This window comes from Rhinolophus ferrumequinum, chromosome 16 (genome assembly GCF_004115265.2).
Source record: "Rhinolophus ferrumequinum isolate MPI-CBG mRhiFer1 chromosome 16, mRhiFer1_v1.p, whole genome shotgun sequence".
In the NCBI taxonomy this organism is placed as follows: Eukaryota; Metazoa; Chordata; class Mammalia; order Chiroptera; family Rhinolophidae; genus Rhinolophus; species Rhinolophus ferrumequinum.
In genome coordinates, this window is record NC_046299.1 from 57635618 (window position 1) to 57647814 (window position 12197).

Below are 12197 nucleotides of genomic sequence, written 5' to 3' on the forward strand. Positions count from 1 at the left end.
CAGTATACCCACAGAAAGAAGTAGACTTATAGACCAGTGCGTAGAGGTTATCATTAAAGTTATCTCAATAAAGACAAACTTTCTGATAATTACAGATGATACAGAACGTGTGAGGTGGTCTGTTCTCTGTCTCTAAATGTATCCCTTTGGAAGAGGGAATTTTCAGGAATTTTGCTATGCGGCTTCCCTTATTCAGGTAGATTTTTAAATCCCATAACCGGAAAGTGTTTTTTGTTTTCTGATGATCAATTTGAGGGTTTCCTTATTCTAACTCTTCCTATAGTGAGAAATTATAAATCAAGTTGCTACTTAACCTACTTTCTCCATGACAAAAAAATGTTTTTACTATCCAATGTAAAAATTCCTCAAAGATCCATTTTGCATTACTTTAGTCATTTTTGTTATTGTCAATCTTTTCGGTTTTTTTTTCTTTCATTTTAAAAGTATAGTGATTAGAAGTGAATCTGAATTAAAATGTATATATTTTTAGTTTCATTCTTAACTATGCCTTCCAGAAGTTAATAAAGGTATTAATGTTTAAAATATTTTAGACTTCATATGTTTTTCCTAAATATCTATGAATAACTGCCACATGAAACAATTATTGTCTTGGCCATTCATCTTGCCAATGTTCTTAATATAAGAATGTGCTTATGATTTGCCTAACAAAGAATAAAAATATATATCCACACGTGTGTCCATATATATTAATTTATATGTATTATACATGCATACATTACTTTTCTATAATGCACATATGTACATTTATTTGATATACATGAATAATGTGTCAAACATTAAATTTGTTGATGTGCGTATGAAATTTGGCATCTGACTAAATTATCTATCATTGTTACATGCTTTTCTGCTTCATTTATGGCTGATTCCTGCAGGGAAGACAGAGGCTAGGGGCTAAGGTTCCCCATTTGGGGCCTCTGCAGTTTGTGTTTTCTGCAACCTGGAATATACATACTTTCTGTACTGTCAGAAATCCTATAATCATACAACTTCCAAAATTTCATGTCTGTTGAGTGTTCCAATGGGTACTTCATTACATAAGATGTGAAGCAGATGTAATGTTTAAGTCTCTATTCTATATTTTTAAAAATATTATTAAATTTATTGGGGTGACGTTGCTTAGTAAAATTATACAGTTTGCAAGTGTGCAGTTATATAATACATCATCTATGTACTGCATTGTGTGTCACCACCCAAAGTCAAATCTTCCATCACCATATATTTGATCCCTTTTACCCTCATCTACCACCCCCTGCCCTCTTACCCTCTGGTAACCACTAAAGTATTGTCCGTCTATCGTTTTTGTTTCTCTCTGTGTCTTGTTCATTTGTTGCTTTTAGTTTTGTATCCCACATATGAGTGAAGTCATATAGTTCTCTGACTTATTTCTCTTAGCATGATAATCTCAAGATGCATCCATTTTGTCACAAATGGCAGTATTTCATCTTTTCTATTCTGATATATATATATATATATATATATATATATATATATATATATATATATATATATATATATATGTATACCACCTCTTCTTTATCCAATCATCTATCGAAGGGCACTTTGGTTGTTTGTTTCCATGTGTTGGCCACGGTGAATAATGTTGCAGGAACATAGGGGTGCATATGGCTTTACAGATAAATGTTTTCGGATTTTGGGGTAAATACTCAGAAGAGGATTGCAGGGTCGTGTGGCAATTCTATTCTTAGTTTTTTGAGGACCTCCATACTGTTTTCCATAGTGGCTGTACCAATTTACATTCCCACCAGCAGTGTATGAGGGTTACTTTTTCTCCACAGCCTCTCCAACACTTATTATTATTTGTGTTGTTGATGGTAGCCATTCTAAGAGATGTGAGGTGGTATCTCATTGTGGTTTTGATTTGCATTTCCCTAATAGCTAGCAAAGTTGAGCATTTTTTCATGTATCTGTTGGCCATTTGTATGTCTTCTTGGGAGAAGTGTCTGTTCAGGTCGTTTGTCCACTTTTTAATTGGATTGTTTGATTTTTGTTGTTGAATTGTATGAGATCTTTATATGTTTTGGATATCAGCCCCTTACTGGAGGTGTGGAGGTGTAATTTGCGAATATCTTCTCCTATTTGGTTGGTTGCCTCTTGTTTTGTTGATGGTTTTCTTTCGCTGTGCAGAAGCTATTTAGTTTGATATAGGTCCCATTTCTTTATTTTACTTTCTTTCCCTTGCCTTTGAGGTAAAATTCAATAAAATACTTTTGTACTCAGGTCCATTAGTTTAGTCCCTATGCTTCGTCTATGCCAATTTATTGTTTCAGGTCTTATATTTAGGTATTTGATCCATTTGAGGTTAATTTTGGTATATGGTGACAGATAGAAGTCTGGTTTCATACTTTTGCACGTGGCTTTCCAATTCTCCCAGCACCATTTATTGAAGAGGCTTATTTTGTCTTGTGTATGTTTCGGCTCCTTATCAAAAATTATCTGCCTATAAATATATGGGTTTATTTCTGGTTCTCAATCCTATTCCGTTGGTCTGTGTTTTTGATTTCTGCCTGGACCCATGATGTTTTGATTATTGTCGCTACATTTGTATATAAATTGAAAGTCAGGGAGTGTGATACCTCTGGCCTGGTTCTTTTTCTCGGGATTTCTTTGGTTATTTGGGTTCTTTTGTGATTCCATACAAATCTGATGATTTTTTTAATTCTATTCTTTAAAAAATGCCATTGAGATATTAATGGGGATTGCATTAAATCTGTACATTGCTTTGGCTAATATGGCATTTTAACTATGTTGATTCTTCCAGTCCATGAGCATGGAATGTCTTTCCATTTCTTTGTGTCTTCTTCAATGTCTTTTAATAACGTCTTTTAGTTTTTAGTGTATACATCCTTTACATCCTTGTTAAGTTATTCCTAGGTATTTTATTCTTTTTGTTGCAATTGCAAAAATAATGTTTTTTTCTTTTTATTTCTTTTTTGAAATTGCATTGTACGTTTCTATTCTCATGATGACAGTGAATATAATATTCTTATATCCAAGGGAGATTTAGGACAACCGTTTCAATGGCTTAGAAAAATCACCAGCCAGTTCTCTCCCCAAGATACTTAGGTCTTTCTCTCTCTCTCTTTCTCTCTCTCTCTTTCATGCCATGGTCACTTAACCCTGCTATATTATCTGTCAGAATTTTTTGGATTCAATTTGTAGATAATCCTGTCTCTGAACTCATCAAGATAATTTTCAAATAATAATGTGAATCAAAATATAGAAGTAATTTTTGTAGCCCTTGCCAAATAAAAGCTGAGAAATTCACATACAATTTTAGCTATTAAAATTCTAACTATATAAAATAAATATTTAAATTCTGGATATTAAAAAGATGTTACAGAATATGACTGCAATTTTTTTAAATTTTTCAATTATGTTTAATTTTTCTTAACTTGAAAATTAAAAATAATAAGTATAACAAACATGCAAGCAGTGGAACATTTTTGTTTCAGTGTGAATTCAAGGCTATAGACTGTCTGGAAAATCTGAAGCTAGTGCAATTTTTTTCATTCCAGTTACCTAGGAAAATTCATTCTTGAAGACAACTATTTTAACTCCGGTTTTAGAACACCAGGGAGTAGGTCTCAGTTTTATTTTTTTCATTTATTTGATTTGTGTTAAATATTCTGTTCATTTTAAGAAATGTTCCCACCTTACCTTTCTGTCATATTTGTTGTTTCTTTTCTAATAGCTACACTGTGGCTCACATAACATTGGATTGGCATCGTGTTTTTGAGAGTGGCAGAACTAGATCAGAACCGTTAGATCCCAAACAGCTGTTTTTAACACAGAGTGGTGCAAGAGAGCTGTTCAAGAAATCGAGAAACCTGGCATTATTATCTTAATGCTGTCCAAACAATCTTTGTCATTTCTTTTGACTAGCACTCTGTCAGTTTCACTTGACATACGGCAGAGCCCTCAGGCATGTAAGCATTGCTATGCAGTCTGAAGGGAAATCAAGTTTATAATTTCTATTTTTGTAGCATTTTTGTGGATATTGATCATAAAAATATGTATATTTCGTTTGTTCCCTTCAGATTTCCACCCTCCCACCCCTCCCCGCAAACTGCCTTTAAGTAATGGTCTCAGAGCAGAGGGCAACTGATACATAATTCATGAATGAAATAATAGCTGAATGGGTAACAAACAGTAGTATTCCAGTTTATAAATACTAGGAATTCAGGACGAATTTGATGAAGAGAAACCGTTCTTCCTTTTTATGGCTTTGAGGTAATGACAGCAACAACTATGCTATTGTCTAACTTAACTGTTTGCAAGGCCTTTTAACAGTTAGTGTTTAATGTCTCACTTGATTTCTAGTAGCAGCACAAGATACAGACGGTACAACCTGCATGATACGTCAGGTACTGATGACAATGGCATTCACATCTCTTTTGAGAAAATGTGTAAAATAAGGTCATGAATGCTCAGATTAATAATATTCATCCCTTATATCCTTCCTTCATTCGGTAAATTTATCTAAAAAAGAAGGATGTGGCAGGGGCAGTGTCAGGCACTAACGTAGAATATAGACATGCTCTCTTCCCTTAAGAAGTTTACAGCTTAGTGGAGGAGGCGTTTCCTAATCACAGAAACTCTAAATAGATTTCTAATAATAAGCTGTGGTGTTGCTGCTGTGAAGAAGCATAGAGAGCTTGGGAGCATGTAAGTAGGGGTTTCATTGAAGGCTTCTCTGAGGTAACCATATTAGAATTGAGATTTAAAGGATGAAAACAAATTGCTTAGATGAAAACAGTGACACCAGGGGGAGCAGACAGGAAAAGAGAGAGTGTCCTAGTAATGCCAGAGGGACAGTGGTAAGAAATGAGACAGATGAAGTGGCCACACTGTGTCACACTGGCCCTTCATACATTCTGGTCTTTGTCCTCAGACAAAAACAATGTGGATGAAATAATCACATCTGTGCATTTAAAAATCACTCTGGCAGCTATAAAATATAATAACATTGAGTGCTGTTTTCATTAAGTCACAGTGCAGTCTTATAATATTTAAAATAAATCAACTAACCAAATAAAAAGTGTATTTGAGTAACAGTGTGTCCACAGTAGAGTTTAATTGGATTAGAGTTTTGAAACGTTATAACTAGAAACACAATTGCTTCAGACAATTTATGATCCTGGGATTTCCTGTGTCCAGAGAGAAATCCATTCCTCTTGATACCGTCATCAGAACCACAGAGCATGTCATCAAATAGCAGTTTAGATGGCAGTGCTACCAGAGTGCATCAGAGTGGCTTCCTCTAACATTGACAGAACAGCTGGACCAAAGAGAAGAGCATGCGTGGAGAATCCAGACACATGAAAAGAGGCAAAGCACAACAGTGAAATACTAGGTGTTAAATGTTAAGACTTGTGAGGTGGTACCGGCTTTCACACCAGAGTTTCCTGACTGGGAGCCTTCCTTCACAGCAGTCCTGAGTGGTAGTTATGGTCGGAGGGGTTCTCCCTATTGCCCGGGTCTTGGTTTTCTTGGGACAGCTCATTGAAAGGCCCTGGACTGGTCCTCCTGTGGTCACTTACTATCTACGAGAAAGAAAGGGATGGGGGTTGAATGGAAAAGCACCTGTGCTGAATTCAGCACTCATCATCTATAACCTCCCACCCCACTCTAGCAGTCATACAACAGGGGCTTCATAATGCTGTTTCCTTCCATCCAACCCAAACCACAGTCTGCCTAATAAGTATCGCCACTGTGAAATAGGCCCAATTTCCTTTGGAATTAAGAAATTAGAAAACTAAGACAAAGTTGTCATTGAAGAGGACTACTTAGAGAGGCAGGTGGACGTTTTTCTACTGTGAATCTGCCTCTTCAGGGACCTGAAGCCAGAGAAGTCCCTAGCGAGGTTAATACATGTCTGCTGCTGCAACGGGTAAGGCACTAGGCATGCGTGGGCAATTTAACTTACCGACAGCTATATGAAATGTATATATGCATATATATGTGTGTCTGTATATAGGACAACCATTTCAATGGCTTAGAAACACCAGCCATATACAGACACATGCACACACACACGCACACACACGTATGGAAAAACCATATGTATAAAAATTTTTCTTATATATGTATATTTCTCATTTTTAATGAGAAATATGGAGATTAGACAATTTAAATATTAATGGTGAAGGTCATTAAATAGTGAGGATGAGATCCATCCCCATGTCTGCTGACTCCAGTCAAGATCTACCTCAGTTTATGTGCTTCATTCGTCTTAAATTGGCAGTTAAGTTTGTATTTATTTTTGAAGAGCTTTAGATAAAGCAAACAACAAAGTGTTGATTGTAGGAAACTTATAAAACATGTCAAAATAATCTAGTAGTGATAGAAAAGTTTCATATTGAAATAAGTTTTAAAAACTGCTCCAGTGAATTACTTGATACAAATTAATTATAAAAACGATAAGGTTAGCATAACTTACTTGTCAAAAAAAATGGAAACTTCCATTATAGTGTTGGCACAGTGGGAGAAAGAATTCTCCTCTCTTACTAATAATAGTCTGTCAATATCAAGGAAAATCATGTGATAGCTCAAATTTTTTCTACTGAATGGATATATTTGATTAAACACCATCTGGAAAGATCCTCAGATTAACTGAGAAACTAATGAATCTTAGATCTTACACATTCTTTATATGTGTCAAGAAATATGTTGGTCAAACCAAGAGGAAAGTATATGGGTTGAGCTGAAGTCTGACGTGAAACAGTTGCTTTCAAAATTGTTCTGATACACCAGAAAGTTTGACTGATGGAACCCACAGCTGTCTTCTGCTCTGCCCCACTGCAGGATTTCTTATCTCTGAAGTCAATTCTTTCACATTGAGGATGACCTTCATGGCTACCAAGGAGAAATGAGCCAGTTAAACAAACGCAAAAAGGGAGACAATATTTTCAGGGAAGACAAGGGGCAAAGAGAAGTCTTAAGTTATATTTAGTAATGTCAAAAAATGAAAAACTGAGGAAAATGTGAGTGGATTGTATCATTCCTCGCAGTGATGAATCCTTTCAAATCATTGAAGTAAAGTAAAAATCTGTAACAAAAAATGTGGATAAGTTTATTGAAACAAAAAATAAAAATATCAATGTGTAGAATAACGATAAACACAGTGAAACAAAAGCAACAAACAGGAAAAATAATAGTAATACTTTAGGTAAAATGTGAGTATATTTGGTAAATAAAAGCTCTTCAAATTTAATAAGAAAAAACAAAAATAATCGGGAAAAAATGAGCAAAGGATCAGAGTGAGACAATCACAAAAGAAGAAACAAATGGAAAACATTTTAAACTAATTGGTCTTCAAAGCTATGCAGATTAAAACAATATGTTTGCTTGTCAAGTTGATATACTTTTACGAGATCAAACCTATTGTTTAAGTAGCTAAATCACCACAATTGTCCTTGTTGGCAGTATGTATCAATTCATTAAAATGTGTACGCTTATCTAGTCATTTAACTTTAGGAATTTTTGTAAGGAAATCATAAGATATGTATTAAGTGATTTCTGTTGCGGATTTTTATTACAGTTATTTATAATAGTGAAATATTTTAAATAAATGGAATATCTGCAAAATAGGATTGTTACTTAATTTGTGTACTCTGTTTCTATAGTACTCTGTAACCCCACTTTGTAATTCTGAGGAAATTTATATTAATTATTCTCTTTCATTTATTCAATAACTAAATAGTTACTGAACGTCTATTATGTGTGCCAGGTACCCTTCAAGACATTGGGGGAACAAGTAGCGAGCAAAGTAGAGGAATATGCTTGCCATACTGTAGAAATAAATGATTAAACAAAAACGCAACAAAAAAGTAAATCGTATTACATGTCAGATGGAGATCAGTGCTGTTAAGAAATAGTGAGCAGGATGGTGGATGACTGACACTGATTTTCAGTTGAGTGTTAAGGGAAGGCCCCAGTGATTAGGTGACAAGTACTTCAAAACCTGCTTGAGGTGAGGGATAGACAGAAGAACCTTCTCATAGAGGGAAGAGCAAAATGAAAGCCTTCAGGGGAGAACATGCTGGATGTCCTCTAAGAAGGCTATAGTCACTGAGCAGAGAGCCACAGGCAGGATAGCAGAAGAGGTTGATGAGAATGCAGGGAATCCTGAAGGCCATCAAGAAAATGCCAGCTTTTCACCGAAGAGGGATGGGAAGCCATTGGAAGGTTCCATCAGAGAAACAACATGATTTTATTTACATTTCAATGTGATCACTCTGTTGAGAATTGGCTGAAATGACAGTGTGGGTGGAGCCAAAGAGACCATTTAAGGGACAGTTCCAATAATAAAGGAAAGAGATGTTGGGGATACGGGCCCAGGTGGTAAGGGTAAAGGGTACTGGAGAAAGGTTGGGGTGTGATATTTATACATTTGTTTATGTTGTTTGAATATCTCAATTTTTTATTTAACACACATGACATTTGTAAGATTCAGAAATCAAAACTATTTAAAAAGGTATGCAAAGAAGTCACAATGCAGTCCCCCTCACCTCATTTTATTAGTTTCCTATTTGTACTCTCAGTGATTTTTCAGTGGTTCTTGATATGAATATCTTTATGTATATGAATATACATATACATATATGTAGGTATGTGTATATAGGAGAGCAGGAAATGGGCAAAAGGACTGAAGCCAATTTGAAAAGGTTTCACAGCATCTGAATTTCTGGGGGTGGAGTGCTCATGTTGGGTTATTTCTATATATCTATATATCTGTATATGTATCTGTCTCTCTCTGTCTCTCTGTCTCTGTCTCTCTCTCTCTCTCCTTCTCTCTCTCTGTCTCTCTCTTTCTCTCCTTCTCTCTCTCTGTCTCTCTCTATCTCTATCTCTATCTCCACAGAAAGGAAGGCATAAAACAGAGTATACTAACTTTCATCCCCCTTTCTTACAACATGTTTGCTTATGATATAAACTGTACTGTACCTTGCTTTTTTTACCTAAAAATATCTGGTTATATTTTGAACGTAGAAGTATCAGAATTTTCTGAAAGGTTGGATCTAGGGGGTGACAAAAAGAGAAACATGAAGGATGATTCTAAGCAGCAGGGGCCAGGGAGTTGCCTTTGGGATGATGCCTTGTTCAGCATCTATCTTCTCTGACATACTCGTATAGGGAGAAATCGGGGCCATCTGGCCAGCGTCTCCTGTAGTGACCAGTATATAGTAGGAGCTTCATACCTACTGTATAGAAATGAATCACAGATTGAATAAATGTTGCACACATAAAGTGAAACAGGATGCAGATAACAAATAAAACACGTTTTCTTATATATTTAATTTGGGTGGGGAAATTCTTGTAGGAATTATTAGATGAAATAATATTCAGCTCTGCTTATGCAGAATTTTCCTATACATAATTTTCCTATTATTAGGTGAAAATAATATGCAGCTCTGCTTATACAGAATTTTCCAGATTTTAAAAAGAGTGTATGGGTATCTATCTGCACTTTGAAAATGTGATGAAAATGCGTAAGCAAGAATTTTAATAGTGGTTTTCTCTTGGTGTTAGGATTATAGGTGATATATTTATTTTGCTTTAGCTTTTATGTATTTCTAATTTGTCTAAATCACTTGTGAAGTTTGAAAGAAGGACAAAGAAATAAGGGAAGTGATCTGTTTTGTTTTTTTTCCAACTTGATAAAGAACAGAACAAATGGTAATGTGTGCAAGTGACAAAAAAGGTAGAATACAATCTCGCTACTTCTTAAGATAAATCCTGGAGCACACTACTTGGCAATATTAGAAAGTTTCCTCCGCCTTTGAGATGCATGATATCTGGACAGCCGGTAATGACACTGCAATAAAGGATTCTTTTCACTTTATCACATTCATAGGTCAGGATATTAATCAGGGCATAGAAATACAATATCTGTCACACAAAGTCTCTGAGATGTTCTTGCTGGCTTATGTATGTAGTGTAATTTTGATATTCCATTTATAAAATATGGCACCTTTTGTCCGTTTTGAGATTTTCAAAATGGAAGCTGTGCCATTGATCTACATTTGTGTGTCACTTAAAAATGTCTTAGAGCTCTTTCTCTATTATATTGTATAGGTCTACATCATTCTTTTTTTTTGGTGCCATTTATATTATATAAGATGGGTGTGCTATAATTTGGCCACTCCCATATGGTGGACATAGAGGTTTTCCTCATTTTTCACTATTACTGATAAAACCATAGTGAATACTAGAGAATGCACCTGTTTTTGTTCAAGTGCAATTTCTTTAAGAAAATTTTATTATATTGGAATTGCTGGATGAAAGTATATATAGTATATGTATGTATGTATGTGTGTATATACACTATGTATGTCTTTTTTATTAAATTTATTGGAGTGACATGGGTTAGTAAAATTATATAGGTTGCAAGTGTGCAGTTCTATAATACATCATCTGTATATTGTATTTTGTGTTCAGCACTCAAAGTCAAATCTCCTTCCATCACTATATATTTGACCCCTTTACCTTCTTCTACCTCCCCCCTCTTTACCCTCTGGTAACCACTAAACTGCTGTCTGTTTCTATGAGTTTTTGCTTATTTGTTTGTCTTGTTCATTTGTTGCTTTCAGTTTTATATCTCACCTATGAGTGAGATTATATGGTTCTCGAGTTTTTCTGTCTGATTTATTTCTCTTAGGATGGTAATCTCAAGATCCATCCATGTCGCAAATGGCAGTATTTCATTATTTCTTATGGACGAGTAATATTCCATTGTATACATGTACGACATCTTCTTTATCCAATCATCTATCGAAGGACACTTTGGATGTTTCCATGTCTTGACCACAGTGAACAAAGCTGCAATAAACATAAGGGTATATATATATCTTTATGGATAGATGTTTTCAGATTTTTTTGGTAAATAGAATAGGGATTGCTGGTCATATGGTACTTCTAGTCTTAGTTTTTGAGGAACCTCTGTACTGTTTTCCGTAGTGGCTGTACCAATTTACATTCCCACCAGCGGTGTTTGAGGGTTCCTTTTTTTGCACAACCTCTCCAACACTTGTTATTATTTGTTTCGTTGATGGTAGCCATTCTAATAGGTGTGAGGTGGTATCTCATTATGGTTTTGATTTGCATTTCCCTAATAGCTAGCAAAGTTGAGCATTTTTCATATATCTGTTGGCCATTTGTATGTCTTCTTCAGAGAAGTGTCTGTTCAGGTTCTCTGCCCATTTTTAAATTGGATTCTTTGATTTTAGTTGTTGAGTTGCACATGTTCTTTATATATTTTGTATATTAGCCCTTACGGGAGGTGTTGTTTGCAAATATCTTCTCCCGTTTGGTTAGTTGCCTTTTTATTTTGTTGATGGTTTCTTTTGCTGTGCAGAAGCTTTTTAGTTTGATATAATTCTATTCATATATATTTTTGCTTTTACTTCCTTGTCTTGAGGTCAAATTCATAAAATGCTCTCTAGACCAAGGTCCATAGTTAGTACCTATGTTTTCATCTATGCAATTTATTGTTTCAGGCCTTATATTTAGATCTTTGATCCTTTTTAAGTTAATTTTGGTACATGGTGACAGATAGCAGTCTAATTTCATTCTTTTGCATGTGGCTTTCCAGTTTTCCCAGCACCATTTATTGAAAAGGCTGTCTTTTCTCCAGTGTATGCCTTTGGCTCCTTTGTTGAAAATTATTTGACCATATATATATGTGGGCTTATTTCTGGGTTCTCAATTCTATTCCATTGATCTGTGTGTCTTTTTTTATTTTTTCCAATATCATACTATTTTGATTATTGTCACTTCGTAGCATAATTTGAAGTCGGGGAGTGTGATACCTCCAGTGTTATTCTTTTATTCTTAGGATTGCTTTCACTATTTCAGATCTTTTTGATTCCATACAAATCTGATGATATTTTGTACTGTTTAAAAAATGTTATTGAGGTTTTGATGGAAATTGCATAAGAATATATTGCTTTAGGTAATGTGGCCATTTTAACTATGCTATAGTCAAGTGGGGTTAATCCCAGGGACACAAGGATGGTTCAACATATGCAAATCGATCAATGTGATACACCACATAAAGTAAAGGATGAAAATCAAATGATCATATCAATAGATGTGGTAGAAACATTTGACTAGATACATTATCCATTTATGATTAAAACACTTAACAAAATGGT

At 34.9% G+C, this 12197-nt stretch overlaps 1 protein-coding gene across 10 annotated transcripts in view; it reads left to right on the forward strand.

Moving 5' to 3' along the window:
* Positions 1 to 12197, forward strand: part of NRG3 (neuregulin 3) — a 1097333-nt gene that overhangs the window by 195374 nt on the left and 889762 nt on the right. The gene's annotated exons all lie outside the window — the stretch shown is intronic.